The sequence below is a fragment of the Pezoporus occidentalis genome, unplaced genomic scaffold (assembly GCF_034315485.1).
Source record: "Pezoporus occidentalis ecotype Australia unplaced genomic scaffold, CSIRO_AGI_Poc_V1 ctg83, whole genome shotgun sequence".
Classification (NCBI taxonomy): domain Eukaryota; kingdom Metazoa; phylum Chordata; class Aves; order Psittaciformes; family Psittacidae; genus Pezoporus; species Pezoporus occidentalis.
In genome coordinates this window covers 3981112-3997125 of record NW_026916192.1, presented here as the reverse complement: position 1 = coordinate 3997125, position 16014 = coordinate 3981112, and the positions used below count along the sequence as shown (strand labels likewise).

Here is a 16014-nt window from a genome sequence, read left to right as displayed (position 1 = left end):
TCTATTTTTGCTTAAAAAATATTATTATTAATTTATATTTTATAATTTGTAAAAGATGTAAAGAGATTGCAGGTTTTCCATACTGTGGCTGGGGTGGGGATCTTTTGCTAAGCAGGAGTCTCCTGTGGTGAATGCTGGCATACCTCTCTCTTGCAACATCTGAAGCACTCGCTTGTCTCTCTTTCCACTACTGTATGCTGTCAGCAGCACAGTTTATGGTGCTGCCAAGGAAAACCTCTTGTCAGAGTGGGAAAAGACCTAATTGTACTTGTGTGGGGAATCTAAGCAATTGCGTAAATGGATCCAAATGTTATATAGGAATGTGAGCCTTTACAAAACACAAAATAATTACTTAGTACTGTGGAATGGCTAGCTGTTTTGTTTTTTTTCTTCCTAAAAATGTGTTAGGAATATTTCTGATGCTAAGACTTGTTCATTTCTTAGGGAGCTGTAAAACAGATACATTTACAAGTATGAGTAATGGGAAACAGAAAATTTCTGCACAATGCAGGCGATCCTTTCATGTTACATCATTCAAAGCAGTGTATTCACATGGGGATATATTCAGGCAAAACTCCACAGCCAGAAGACCAGGCTCCTCTGCTTGGCTGTGCTTTTAATGTAGGAAATTTTTGGTTAAGATTTGTGGGTATCTTTCACACAATGCATCAAAGAGCTGAAAAGTTGAGGATAATCATTCCCACTCATGAATCTACGTGCGCTAAAGTACAAGCCTTTCTGTGCTTCCTGCAATTTAAGCATTATCCCTTACATTTGCTCTTGAAGATGCCCTGACGGTGTAGACAGTTCAACAGGGACACTTCTGAGATTACTGAGCTATCAAGCCAATGAAGAACTGTAAGACCTTAAAATCTGCAGAAATAAAAGTACGGAAGTGTGGCAGAAGCTGCATTTATTTCCTGTGGATAAGTTTCTTCATACCACAGAAGTCAAAACATGCTTTTATAACACAAACACATTTCAAAGCTATAGGGACCAATGTGAATAGCTACCCTTGCTGTCTGCATGTTGGAGTGAATCCCAATAACTCTTACCTGAACTACAACATGTCACGAGGATGAGCAGTTCAGACTTTATAACATGCTACATGTTGCGTTGGAGGTGGAGGGAAGCAAAAGTGCAGATTTCAAGACTTTTTACAATTGTGTGCTGTTTTCAATGAGGTGTCTTGCTCTGAAATGTTAATGAGTCTCTTTGGATTTAACAGTGAGATCCCAAATACCTTACAGTCAGGAACTGGAAATTTTAGAAAACATGTAGCACCATGTGAATATATAAAAAACTGGAAGCATAAATGAATATGTAAATGTATATAAGGCTTATAGTTATCCATGCAAACACCTAGCTGCAGACCTGGCTTGTGTATGGTGTGTAGGCAGAGGTAAATGTGATGGAAAACGTAGCCCTGTGCCTATCTGTCCTGGCTGCTAGCAAAGTGTCTCCATCTTGACATGCAACAATCTTTGCATTCCTGTCTAACCTGAAGTCAGAGTGAATTTAATTAGGAAAACTTGATGCTAAACTGTCCCGCCTCAATCCCTCAACATTCATGCTGAGAGTGAGCTTTGGTTGTGTTGGGTGCTAGGCAGAGCCAAAGGTTATGGAAAGTCTGTTTGGAGAAAATCCTGTCTTTGTCTTATCCCCCTTTGAGAATGAAAGGGCTAGTAGTGCTAAAAGAATTCTGGTCACTGTTTAGAGGTGGCCTGACCCACCAGATCCACAGCAGCTCAGTAGAGTGTTGGCCAGGCAAAGAATGAGAACTCCCCCTGTGATGGCGGAGGAAGGAGCCAGCAATGCAAGCAGATGCCACTGCTGGCAACACTGATGACAAAAAGCATCCAGACTTCTGGCATTTGGCTCTTGCATCTGCCAGGCTTTTCCCTCATAAATGTCTCTGTGTTCCACTATAGATAAGGGAGCATGCTGAGGGGAAGGAGCCATGGGGAACGAGCTCCACGCAGCCAGGAGGAGGAGGCTGTCACCCATGGGGTTTCCTTTCCAACCCTACTAGAGTTCAGGGGTTCCTGGTTTTACAGTCCTGTTGGTTTAATTTTTAAAAGCATAATTGTTTGGAGAAATTAAGCATTTCAGTGATATGATTTTGATTTGCTCACCGCTTTGCTGGCCTCTGATCTAAGTCCCATCTTGTTTAAATGCTGCCAGCCATCTGGGGCATCAGTCCTTACTTGCCAATACTGACTGATACGGCTGCCCATCCTGTTACAGGAATTATGAGTTGTGCCAATCTAGTTGGCAATCAATTTCTTAGCAGACAATTGAGTTTTATGTATTTTCTTAGAGGTGCTAATCTTTTCCAGGTTTAGAGAAAGAGTGTAGCTGAATCTTTTTTCCTCTGCATACACCTAACCTGATTACAGTAAGGAAATCGCCAGCATTCAATTTCATGCATTTAGTTATGAACTAATGCTCCTTTGCAACATCATGAATTAGTAGATTAACTGAATTTTGAGCACTTAATACAGACTATCAAGAAGTTGTGCATTTTAATTTGCATTTCCTGTGATGGCACAACAAAGCAGCATCAAAATGTGGTCTTTGTCCGGCAGGAATTGACATCTGTACTGAACATTTAAAATAACAACTGTTTGCCCAGGCTTTTAGGGATAAGTACTGGTGCAGGTGGTACACATCTGATGCTTCTCTTGTACTTCGATCTACCTTTACCATATTTACTTTGGTGTGCTTCAAAGTCAAGGTGCTGCTGCTGTAGATTGCAAGTGACCAGTGGAGAGGAGAGGCTGCTGATGACACCAAGCTGTGTGGTGTGGTTGACACATTGGAGAGAAGGGATGCCATCCAGGGGACCTTGACAAGCTTGAGAAATGGGTCTCTGTGAACCTCATGAAGTTCAACAAGGCCAAGTGCAAGGTCCTGCTTGTGCTTCAGGGCAACCCCAAGAACAAGCACAGGCTGGGTAGAGGCTGGATTGAGAGCAGCCCTGAGCAGAAGGACTTGGCGGTGCTGGTTGATGAGAAGCTCACCATGATCCAGCTATGTCTGCTTGAGCCCAGTAACCCCCCCCCCCAGGCTTGGAGCAACCTAGTTTAGTAGAAGGTTTGTGGCAGGGAGTTGGAACTCGATGAGCTTTAAGGTCCCTTCCAACCCAAACCATTCTATGACTTGCAGTAATGTATTTTCAGACCTATAAAGATACAGGGCACTGTGAATTACTTCCTTTTACCCCTTCTTGGCAAAAGTTTTATGATTAAAAATATATGGAACATTCTGGTTTTGCTGAAAACTTATTGGAAGGATCTAATTGAAGAAATGGGACGCCAAAACTTTAACAAAGGCTTTTTTTCTCTCCCCATCTGTTTAATCAGGTGTCTTAGTATAGAAGGTGTTTTAACAAAAGGTTGTGCAGATGGTAGGGAAAACATTCGACTGTTTGACTAAAAATCATTTCCTCTCTCAAAGAGGGAGTGCTTTCAGAGATCTCATTAGTTCAACTGTTAAAACTTCCAGGAGGTGCCACAGGGTACAAAATGCCTGGATTCAGTGGCAAAAATTAATAAGCAAGAAAAAATAGGTGGATGCCTAAATAGCTTTAGTTTTGGTGTATGCATCCAAAGGTGTTACTTTCTCCCTAATTTTTGCTATAGAAATTACATTTTCTTTTATTTGCCACACTGTATTAACTCCAATATTGTTTTGCCACCTCTGTTGTACAAGCTGGGTGTTAATTGTGACTGTTGTAGCAACGCATGGAGCAAGTGCTGATTCACAGGGCTCTGAACTGCTGTTCGCTGAGGGTTGTTCTCATCACCTCGTTATCTTGCCGCAGTGGGATCAGCTCTGTGATGGGAGCTGGGTGCTGTACAAGCAGAAAGTCTCAGTCTGGAGGAGTCTGCAGCCTCTGACAGGCTGTGCGTCTTCCTCCAAGCTGTAACGTCTGATTCTGCTGAGTGAGTCACGCAGTTTTGTTTTGCCATATTCAGATGACACCTCCTCCTCTTAGTGAAAACATGCTGGAGTAGCCTCGCAGCATAACCAAACAACAAAAGGGCTCTCCTGATGGCTGACAGCTCTGACAGGTGCATTTTAAACTGGATTCAGTTTTGTCATCGTGCATATAAAGGAGCATTGATGGTGGAGAAATAAGTAGATTTTTAAAAGTGATTTTGTAACTTTGCCAAGCAAGGCTTCATTAAGAACTCCAAACATTGCGATCTTCCGCGCAGGGTGATTCAGATGCAGATACGGTGGTTTTGTGAGAGTGCTTAAACATTTAATTCTTTAGCAGAGTTTGCAGAGAATATGATGTGGCTGCTGGGGAAGGATTTGCCCGTTCTGATTTGAGGAGAGCAGCATGACTCTGGGGTTCCTCAGCGCTCCAAGCATGCTTCTGTTCCTTCCCTGTAATCTTTCACCACAATTGCCTTGACTGGCTTGATGATTTTTGTCATTGTGCAGGTCCCTAACAGTCAGTCATAATCCGAAGCAGAATGCTTGTGTTAGCCTTTTGCAGACTTTGGGGCATTATGCTTATACTTTGGAAGGAAAACAGGAGCCCAAAGCCCTGTTAAAGGGAAATGCCTCAGATGCCAGTTGTTTTATTTCTTCCCTTTTGTCACAGCCCCTCTGTACGAAGGCTTCCAGGTAAGCACAGGTGATCACACAAGAGAAATTTAGGAATTCTAGAGGATTAAGATTTATTTATTTTTGATCCAAAACCTATTTTCAACAGTCTGGAAATATTTGTTTTGTGAGGAAAACTTACAGCAACTTTAAAATCATTTGGCACAGATGAGCCGTTGAGAGACCACATCTAAACATATTATGTGCCAAAACACAAATGGAAAAAAGGCTAATTTAGTGTGTTTCATTCTGTATAATTCTGAGGGATTGGGTAAATTTACAGCAAACATTGACTATGGAAGGGTCTGTCTTGTATTATTATTTTTTTTTTTACAGAGAAATTTGCTGAGAAAACATTAAACAATTTTTGGTAGAAAAAGTGTGTTAGTTTGAAAAGGGTTTGATAGATTGATGACTTCTGTTCCTCCCACAGTCAGACATAAATTGGGGCTCCAAAAGGCCCTAAATTTTCTCCCCTTGATAGCTTTCAATTCAGAGAGTAAATTAAGAGCATTGGTTGTAATCGTAGGGTGATTTTTTCAAGCATGTTAACTTCTTCCTTGCATGTTACAGCGCTCCCTTTCTGGGTGTGGAATGGTGAAATCCTATACAAAAATATCTTATTTTGCCCAGCATCTCTCTAGCGTAGGTATCTTCCAAGCATGCTAAGTAGTTATCTAAATGCTTAAGGTAGGGACTGTAGCATTTTTGTTTGGAAAATTACATCTAGTCCTTCATAGCATTGGCTTCATGTTTAAAGGAGTCTCTGTGTATATTTTTACATGCACAATTCACATCTGCAGACAGGCCTAACTAGCATTTGGACTTGACTTTCTTCTTGAAAAAATCTGACTTTCTAATGCATTCTTTTCTTGTGAGGCTTAGGAATAGAGATTTATTTATTTATTTATTTATTTATTTATTAATGACTTACATGTCAGACCACCCTTTATTTCTAGTACTGAAATGATGTGACAGTCTGTGGATGGCTGTGGAACAAGCGATGTCTTGGTAACAGCCCAACACAGATTTCAGGCGCAGCACTTCTGCCTCCCTTGCCAGCCTCTGAGGCTAAAAGTCTGCCTCTGTCCCAGTATCTCATCTGCTTTCTCACTTGGACTCAATGAAAAAGGTCAAGCCTTGACTTCACAGGTCAGTGCAATGTGTGGCAACAAACTAAACTCTGATGGGGGATATGTCAAAAGAAAAAAGTCTTTAAATCTGTGTGTTCTAGTCAAAACCCAGACAGGACACAGTCCTAGGTTTGTCCTTTCTTCTAGCATCAGTACAGGCTCTGTTTCCCTCCCTGGTCTCCAAGCTGCAAGTTGCTGGGTGCTTTCATTCCCAGGTACTTCTGCAGAGCCAATTTCCAGCAACTGGTCCAACCATTCATTGCCTGAAAACCTCCTTCATGAAGCAGCAGTGCCCCAGATGACAAGGGGCTGCAGAGCAGGTATTTGGAAAGAAAGAAACTTTATTGTAGAACGGGGTATGATATTTTAGGACCTAGAAATCAGCTTCACAACTTTCTACAGTTTTATAGAACTACGTGCAATTATTTTATATTTATTTCCATTTGCTTAAAATTCTCCTACCTGGAGCTCTGGACTCATAAGCACGTGTGTACTTATTAAGAACAAATAATTATACATTCTAGATCAACATACAGAATTTTCAATTATTTATCTTTAAACTCTGCCAAAAAATGCAGCTTGGAACCGAACACAGACAAATATCTCGTCTGAGCTCAGAAATGACTTGAAGTCTCTGTGATTATGCCTTTCATACAGCTTGGCTAAATATGTGATGAAGGTCCCAAAGCAAATCTGGTAATGCTGAAAAACCCGTGTAGGAGTTTTGCTTCATGGTACATTCATGTGACAAACTGTTGTCTGTGGTGTTTTAAACTGAGGAAGATCTTTACAAACAAACAAACAAACAAACAAACAAAAACCACTAAGGGAACAACCCTGGAATTTTCAAGTGTGTTATGCAAAGACATATCATAGAAGAATTGTATCTGAGAAAGGTGTTTCTGGTATTTCTCTGGGGAGTAACTCAGAAGCCATATTATTCCCTTTAAATTTGACATGGGTTTATCATCTGATTAGCACGGAAATGAGCAGAGAGAAATGTCAATTACTTGGGAAGGAAAAGATCAAGTGTGGTCTGAGATGCAAGGAAATGGCTAAGATGGTAGAGCAATGCCGTGTTCTTCTAGCGTCATTATTATTTCTCCAAAAAACAGAGGGAAGGAGGTGTGAAAAGCTCTGTGTGGTGATGGTCCTATCCTGTCAAGTAATTGTGGAGACTCTTCTGCATTTGTTGTTATCCAACCTTGGGATTAAAGTATAAGTATGTCTGGAATTAAGCATAAACAGCGAAGACCTAGTTCGTATACTGTGGTACAGGTGAGCAGTCTGTTGCTCTGGATTGTTACCTGTGAGTAAGGAGTGGGGTAGGCAGTCCCTGTCCAATCCCCCTGAGAAAGCACTGTGAGAGCAGTGGGTACAGCACTGGGAACCACAGCAGGGGATGGAAGGGGCACTCACACAAATCCAAGTTACTACTTAAAATGCCCAAAGGCTCAAACACGAGTTTTCTGTACGTATTTATGTACCCGAGTTCTCAGCACAGTTTTACTATAGGATTCTCTTCCAACATGGTTAACAGAGTGAGGAGAACTGATTTAAATTCTTTGGTGGCCCAGGAAGCTCTGGTGTTTCCTAAATACTAGCAGTGTGTCCTCCTTTAGGGAATGTATGTTAGAAGGTGCTTTCACAACAAAGGTAAAAAAGGATTGTTCTACCTGTTTTAGAAGAAAAATAAACACAATCCTTTTTTTCATGCAAGAGGTGAAACCTAGAACACAATGAGTTTAGTGGCAAAATGAGTTACAAGAGGATTTCCCCTACAATATATGAAGAACTTGAGGAGGGGAAATTCACTTAATGTGTCAAGGAAGGTGGGAGGCTGGGAAGGAGAGGGTAGGGAGGGTTATGTTTGTCATGATGTTGAGCCCATTTCAATCACGTCACAGCCAGATACCAGAAACCTGCATTGGCTTAACTTCCCAGGGATTAATTCATATTTTGGTGGAGCTCAAGGAGGACTTGTAGGACTAGCAAAGCAGCTCTTTCTTCAGCTTATGAAAACCAAGACTTGTGATGCATTTTGTAACATCCACACACTGGATCCAAATCTCAGACATCCCATTAATTATAAACTCTTGCAATGAAGGCAGGCTGCAGTGATCTACTAAAGACTAGCCTAGTAGAGGGGAAAGATGTTTCAGTAATTACTTAGCCACAGATGAAGCTTTGGAAAAGAAACTGGATGGGGTTTTGTTTTTTTTTCTCAGTAAATGTCTAAATTCTGAAATTTTAAGAAAATAAAACATTAGCATGAGTTACTTATAGATTTGGTGGATAATTTATCCTCCAAAATAAGGGAAGGAGTTGGTGAATGGCAGAAGTTTTCTTTTTTAAGTTAGTTTTTGATGTTCATTTCAGAAAGACAATTTTCTTTGTTAAATAACAGGCATAAATAGAAGAAATATTTCCTATTGAGTAAAAAAGAATGTTTCCATTCGAATCAATTATACAAGCGTGTTTCTTCCACTAAGCAAAAATTGCAATAATTAGAGAGCTTTTTCAAGAGGCTGTTGATTCATTTGTAACAGAAGGTCTTAAAAGAAAAGTAGCAGTGTTTTGACTTCTTACATTTGTTTATTTTTGTTATTTATCTATTTAGAACCTAGTAACAGAGGCAAATAATTTTCTGGAAAAAGGGGAAATTGCTCATGAGAAAGTAGTGGAGGTTGGTTTTTTTCTCTCTCTTCTCTAAATGAACTGTCTATTTGGCAGGAGGACATCTTAGGCAAACATGCAGGGTTTCCTCTAGCTCTTTCTTGTTTGCTTTGTTGCCCCAAATATCTACAGAATGAGTAAACTGTAGGATCTTTTTCTCCTCTCTTGCAAATTACATGTGAGCACATAATTACCTGTTACAGTAATTACTTTAGTTGCTACCTCTATGTAGAAATGTATGCAAATAAAGGACACAAATACCTGAATATTTTGGTATTTGTGTTTCATGTCCAGGAAAATATGCATCATAATATCTATGCAAAGGTAACTGATGATCATCTCATTTCTAGTGAAACGCAAACAAGTTCTGAACGGCGTATCTCAAGATCTAAATTCAATTAGACTCGTGTAATGATCTGTCAAGAGGGTATTACATGCAAGGTTTTCCAGATATCAAACCCTTTGGATCTTGTATCAAACACTTGAACGAAATAGTTGTGAATTAGGAGTATTAAATAAAGTCTGCTTTGGCATCGTGAGATTTCGTCTCAAGGATGCTCCCACAGATGTTACAAAAGAACAACAGAGTACTTCCCATCCTACCAGTGACTCCTTCCTCGTGTAAGGATTAGACAAGGACAGGCTTAAAATTCACCCTCAGCACTAGTCTGTGATTGAATGGGGTTCTCGCTGATCTGGGTTAAGTCCTCAGTAATGAAAGTGTACCTCTTGCTGTACCTTCCCAAGAATCTCCCTATAACTTCTAGCCTCTTGCATCCCAGACAGTGAAGAATGTCACAGTGTTTCTGAAGCCCTGCAAATTTTGATACACTTCATGCTATTTGGTCCAGATTACATAAAACAGAGACCTCAGCCCTAACTGGGGTCATTGGAAGTGTTGGATGCTTAAGGATTATTCACTTTTTCCTGAAAATGCTGAATTCTCCCCAGAGTGAAGGCATGGTTGGATTATGTACATCTGATTCAGTCTAGATGGTTTATCTTTTAAACACCATTACCCACAAATTAGCTGTTTTTTCTGCAGCCATAAATTGACTGCATTAGTGAGCAGTCAATTACAGGATGACTATTTTTCCACTTCCATCTTGTGTGCTTGGCTGCTTGCGTCTGAGTTGCTTTTCTTCTGTCTACAAGGCAGAGCAGAATGTGACGCAGCCAGCACTGATCCCACGTGGGACTGATCCTGACAACTGCTCCCATTACTTCCTAGAGACTCAAGAGTGTGCAGCTTCAACTGTGCTTACTTCTCTGATGCTTTTGATATGCTAAGGGGTCCCTCTTCTTGAAATCTTTGGATTTTGGCTTTCTGTGGTTTTGCTCTTGCAGTTGTTAAGTCACTTATCCTGTATGTGTTTTTCTGCAGATGGGTCTGAAGTTCTTCATTTAGATGAAGAGACAGATAATTGACAGATTTTTAGATAGAGTAAGTTTTGGGTTTCCAGTCATTCATGTCAGTAACTTAGGTGTTGCTAGATAGTTGTTTGATGGTAAATTGACCAAGCACATCCTGGGAATTTAGGGGAATGATGCAGAACTGAGGGCAGTGTAGGTGAAGAAGTTTCTTGCAGGCTCTTGGTCTTACTCCCCAGTGCAAACTGGTCCAACGGGAGGAATAGGTGCTTTTAGAATACCCTGTTTCTGGGAGGACTAGTTCCCTAAAGCACCTGCTTTTAGTTGAGCCTTTGAAGAATACTTTGCAATCTTTGAGCTCAATCTCATTCCTCTTCAAACTGCAGATTAGACTGAGGAATGAGATTGGTTGTTTGGTGGCAGCCTTTAAAAGAAATGATTTATAAACACAAACTGTAACTATATTTTGAAGGGAACTGGTTCTCCAGACATCAATGGCATTATTAGAAACACTGTAGGGAGTACATGCATAAAGCGTCTTTTAATTCTCTGCTTTTCAAGCATTTAATAGCTTGACAGCAACATTTTAATAACAGCCGACTAGGCCCAGTTTTGGCATGCATTGCATACGGAAACAGCTTCTGGAACCTGTCCATGGAACAGTGAATTCCATTTCTGCAGGCTAGAGCTCATGTGGAGATAGAGCTCTGAGATAGAGCACTTTGAATTCAGGACACTTTTTCATTGCTCGGTGCTTGGGAACGTTACACGTTCTACGTCCCAATGTGTTACTCACCACCCCTCAGCAGGGGGTTGTGCTGAATTAACTTTTAAACACACATTTGCTTTCTAAACTGGCTTCACGGGGCTGTGCTGAAGAAAGCTGCTGTTTAGCAATGAATCCGCAGGTCTGGAATTTGGTAGTGTGCCCTGAGCCTGCACCAGTGACAAGGCAGAATGGGTACCACGCCTGGAGACCCTCTGAATAGGACTCCTGAATATGCGTGCTCCTGTCAGGAGCTGCCACCTTTAAAAACAAGAGAAAGATTTGACTCTTCTGAACCTTGGTTTTAACTTTTAGGAGATAAAGCACTTTAATAGAAAAAAAGCATTTTAAACTCAATGCATTTTCAAAGGACTCGAAAAACTCTATTTCTTTATAATAGCATAGCTTGCATTGCATTTTGTACAGCGCCTTGTACTTCTGAAAGAAAAATGTAAATATACTTATGCAAAGTGATGCTGATTGTTATGGGAGCAGTATCTACCAAGAAAGAGTTTATTCAAGGAAATAAAAAATTAGGGATGTTTAGACCATTAAAATCAAACTGGTGCTTTAGGACCTTGCATGCAATAAGACTTCAGTCTTTCATCAGAATCAAGTTGTAGCTTTAGACCAAAACAATTATCTTTAGAATGCTTTGATATTTCTCTGGCTGGTTGGGTATCTTTGTTTTCCCTTTGTGGGATGTTGCTTCTTTAAAAAAGAAGAAATAAATAAAAAAGTAGAAACTGTATTGAAAAATATGTATTTCTATTGGAAGAAACTTCCAGGGCTTTTTAGCTTTTATATATTCAAAATCTTGATCAAACTTGATCTTGCCGTATCCTCTTCCAAAAGGTGAAAAAAGACATGATTTGCTAATAAAAAGCTGCAGTGTGAATTAGATCCACAAGGTATTTCTCTGTATGACCTTAAGGTCCTTTCCAACCCTAACTATTCTATGATGTTATGATTATGTGTTTTTATATTTTAAGATATAAAAGGAATACAAACTTGATGAATTAAAGTAGTTTATCTTAACATAGCAGAAATTGCATATCGCTCACCCAAATTTGCCCACTGACCTTGTTAAATATCTGTGGAATTTTTCAGGCAAGTGTCCTAAATATAAAAGCAAATTGCAAATGCCATTTGACCAAATGGTCTTACATTGGCTGGGAGATTCTGCTTGTGCAGGATGCACGCAGATGCTGGAAAATGAATTCATTTACCTGTCATTTGGGAACATTAGCTCCTAATGGGAAGAAATACGTACAAGCAGAGATACCCAAGGACTCAGGGCTTTAAGCAGTTCAAGTTTGGTCCAGTCTATACCGTGGCAGTAATTGTACACTTTAATTCTGTCGTGTAGAGCTTTCTCCTTCCTTTGGCTGGTTTCCTGCTCTGCCCTAGCCCTGGCCACAGCTCATCTGCTCCCCAGGGCTGGCGCAGCTGCGGTGGCCAATGCTGCACCCGGCAGCGAGCAGGCGCTGCCAGCTCCAGTTTCCAGGGACTTGGCATGGCATGTCCTCAGCAAGCTCAGTCACCAGGTTAGGCATCTTCTAATCTAAAACATCAGGAAGAGCAATGGGAGACCAAGAATTACACCACCCCTGTAACCTTGTCTTGCCTTTCAAAGCAAGCTGAACAAGTTGTTTAATCATTCAAAGACGATGGATGTGGTGAATAATTGTACAATAAAATGGCAGTGGAGGAGAGGATGTTCCTTTAATTGGATTATGAGTTTTCTGAGCTGATTTTTTAAGGGAGATATTCTCTCTCTCGCTTCTTGTGTTACTGATGAGTAGAGGACTGGGACACCCTGGATCCCTGTGCAAGCAATCAACTGTTCTATTTTCAATATCAACAGAGTTCAAAGCTGCAGTCATTTATGCACATGCTTATTTTTAAGCATGTGAATAATGCGGTTGCCATCAAATATAAATCTCGTTTCCCTGACTGGACTTAGATATTCATTAGAAACAGGAAAAACTCAGGTATCAAACCCTAGCTTTTTCTCATGGTATTTTGGCCAAAGTAAGGCATATAATAGAAAATGTATTGAAGCCCGAGTCAACTGAATTAAAGCTTTTGAAACTCTGGCTTCAAAATCCACGTAAAAGAGGTGGCATCTTTAGGTCAGATGATGTTCTTGCTGGTAAGGTGTATGCTCACTCCTAGTGTCAGCACCACTTCCAGGATCATTTATGGATTCAGTTCCACTGCTCCATGCACAGGACATCCACCAACAGTGGTGGCAGCTCCAGGCTGGGGTCATTCTTCCCATAAAAGGGGTGACTGGGAATTCAGAAAGGTACAAAAGCAGAAGCTCCTTACCACTGAGCAGGAGTGACTGTACTGGGCCCTGTCATGTTGGGCCTCTTGAGTATGGTCTATTGATTGGTTGTGTTTTGCTGAGTGGAAAGGGCACAAAAGCATTCAAAATGTGTGAAGTATTACACTGGGAAAGATAGGTTGTTTTTTTTAATCTCTAGCTCTTAACGTCCTCTCAACTAACCCTTGTTTTGCTTTAGCAATAGTATATTTTAAAGTACATTTGGATTTACAAGAAATTTTCAACTGTTCCATTTGGATGTCTCCCAAGTTTAAATGCATTAAGTTGCTGTGCTGGTTACTCCAGTGGTTAGATTAGAGATCTGTGTAACTGGTTTTGATATGAAAACATATAAAAGCATGTTTTATGTGTTTTATATATTTCACTGCTCATTTTAAAGTAGTAAGCTCCCACATTTCAGTATAAAGATGTTTACTGAAAAAAATCGGAACAAAACTAACAGGTCAGATTTGAACAAAACTGATCACTCATCTATATGATCCATAGACTTTAATCCTTTTACTAGCAAATCTTTTCTGAGTTCAGTGACATTGTTTGTTTTAGTTCCCTAAAAAATGCACATGATGGGAAGAGATATGTTGATAATAATGTGCTGTGAATAGCATGAAGGCATTCTGTGCACAGCATATCATATCATCCGTCATTAAGTTTTTCTTCTCCCTCTCTTGCTAATGGCAGTGAATCAAATATTTAAATGCATGTGTTAGTCCTACGTGCAACTATAAGAGTATGTGGAGTGGGAAGGAAACATTATTGTGTAGTACAAAATTAGGCTATAAAGTGCATTTTAAACTGGAGATTTAGTAATGGACTTGGAGCAAATGAACTCAGAAAATTAACATTAGAATTTGCACTTAAAATGCTTCCTAATTGGCACCTCTTGGGATACGTTTTGAACTCACCCAATGCATTTTTTTTATTCTTTTTACTGAAAACAGTCAGTTTGGGCTGACAGCACCTGGGTCATAGTGAATGAGAGATGATGATGTATTTGGCAGCTTTTCTAGTTGAGCACTGACAAGTCTTGTTCTCGAAAGAAAAAAAATCAAAACCTATCAATCCACATGCTCACTGTACTGAGCAACTTCGTTGTCATATCTTTCAAATTGTTTTAATGTTTCAGCACTGCAGAAGTGAATGCATAACAGAAGGAGACAACTATATGCAGTTTCACTTTGTTGAAAACAACTACATAAGGAAAGCAGAACATAACTAGCAGAGTCCTGATAAGGTCATGTCAAACAAATTAATAGGAGACGGAAAAGCTTAAAAATCATTCTTTAAAGATGATAGTCCTGCTGGATGGAAAACTAGTTGGGCCAGCCAATCCAGTCCAGTCCTCCTCTTGACTTACTGCCTTTCATGTCCCCAGGATCCTATGCTGTCTAGATCTTCTGAGTTTATTTATTAATCCTTTTCTAGGGTGTTTGCGGCTGTGTGCTGACCTTATCTACCATCCAGGCCTCATTAGAGCTGTTTGCTGACTCTGATCCAAAAAGCTACCTCTTGTCCCTCTTCTAGATGAAGAAAGAAAAGACAAGACAGATATCATATTGGCTTAAAATGTTTTTTTTTTTTGAGTGCAGAATGCCTGGGTTTCCGTAGTGAGTGCTCGGTGTGCACCATTTCCAGCTGCTCTGCAATAGGCTTTAGCAGCTAGAAATCTGCTTCACTGTTGGCTGGATTTGCTGAGACATCAAACAACCTGGGGCTGGTTTTTGATAGTAGTGTTGGGTTTTTTGCATCATGGTGCTGTATGACTGCTTAGTTACTGTTCATCACTGCAACCTCAAATGGACTCCCTGAGACGCTATCACAGGGTGACCCCAGGTCCGCAGGTAGAAGAACGAGGATGTGCGGGGGGGATCTCGCCCTTGTTGGTGGGAGGAGAAGGGTTGATTCCAACCTTAGGCTGGGGATAAATGCAGTGGTTATGTAAAGACTCTTTTCACTTCTTTCGGGAAAGGGCAAATCATTTGTGCTCTTATTGCTGGTCTATCTGCACCAACAGAATGGAGTATGGGTTAAAAGTCCCCTCTGAAAGATGATTTCTAACCTTAGCTAAATGCTACAGACCTGGGCACTTCCTTTAAGTTCTGGCTTTTGGTTGGATCACCCAGTAACTATACAGGAGTTCTTCATTTTTCTTGCTGCAGATCTTTACAGTTACATTTCTGAATACTTAAATTCTCTGTTAGAATGAAGAAAAATAGTTCTGAATGCAGGTATGTGGTGTGCTTCTTGCTGTTTCAAAAACAAGGGGCCAAATCTGCAAAAGGTATTCATGAATGGAGTTGAGCTTTATTGAAGAACTTCATTAAACAAAGATTAGGATAACTTTTTATCTCTGACTTTTAGCACGTTTTTGTTGTGAAGAAATTGAGAGTCCAGGGGAAAGAGGACAGATGAGTGAATAAAAGGGTATCCTGGCATCAAAAGTTGCAACAAAAATATCTGTGACCTTGAATCCTGTCATTCTGCTTCCTTCTGTTAAATTGCCCCAGGATTACTCAGAATTCCATGAACATTTTTAGGAATCAAAATTTATCTGTGTTGAAAATAATCTAGTCAATAGGCCTGTGTTTAAATATACCCTTGTTTGCTTCCCTGTAGCCTGTTGCTCAGTTCTATTGACTAAATGTCCCAAGGCACAGTCTTCTCATCCCTTTGTCAGTGGAATCTACTTAATTATTCACCTTAGAGCAAAGATGTTACAATTACAGCCTTCCCTTTGTGTAAGTAACCAAGTAGCTCTCTGACTGTTAACTGTTTAAGAATTAAAATATCTTGGTATAAATCTGTGCCATTTATTCACTGGAATTCATGGGGTTGCATTGCTTAGCTGAGAAGTTGGGGTTTAATCTGGTAACTGCTATTTTACAGATCACATAAGATGAATCTAAAATTCCAATGAAAGGGGTGTGGGAAAGCATCTACTCATCTGGGTTTTTTTTTTTCAAAGGATTTCTGTGGGCTTGGGATCTGGTGCTTTCTTTTTCTTCCATAATGATTTACAATTATCTCCCTTCTGTCCTCAACAACATGTGTGAAAAGAGCTGGCACTTCTAAGAATTCCCCATCCTGAAACCTTCCTG

General features: G+C 40.2%; 1 long non-coding RNA gene across 2 annotated transcripts in view; it reads left to right on the top strand.

Annotated features, from left to right (window-relative positions):
* LOC134156219 (uncharacterized) overlaps positions 1-16014 on the top strand; it is a 106985-nt gene that overhangs the window by 47469 nt on the left and 43502 nt on the right. The window contains exon 2 of one of the 2 annotated variants that reach the window (XR_009961861.1): positions 9814-9873. The exons of the other annotated variant lie outside the window; for it this stretch is intronic. This is a non-coding gene — a long non-coding RNA (uncharacterized LOC134156219). The remainder of the gene's footprint in view (positions 1-9813; positions 9874-16014) is intronic. 2 annotated transcript variants of the gene reach the window in all.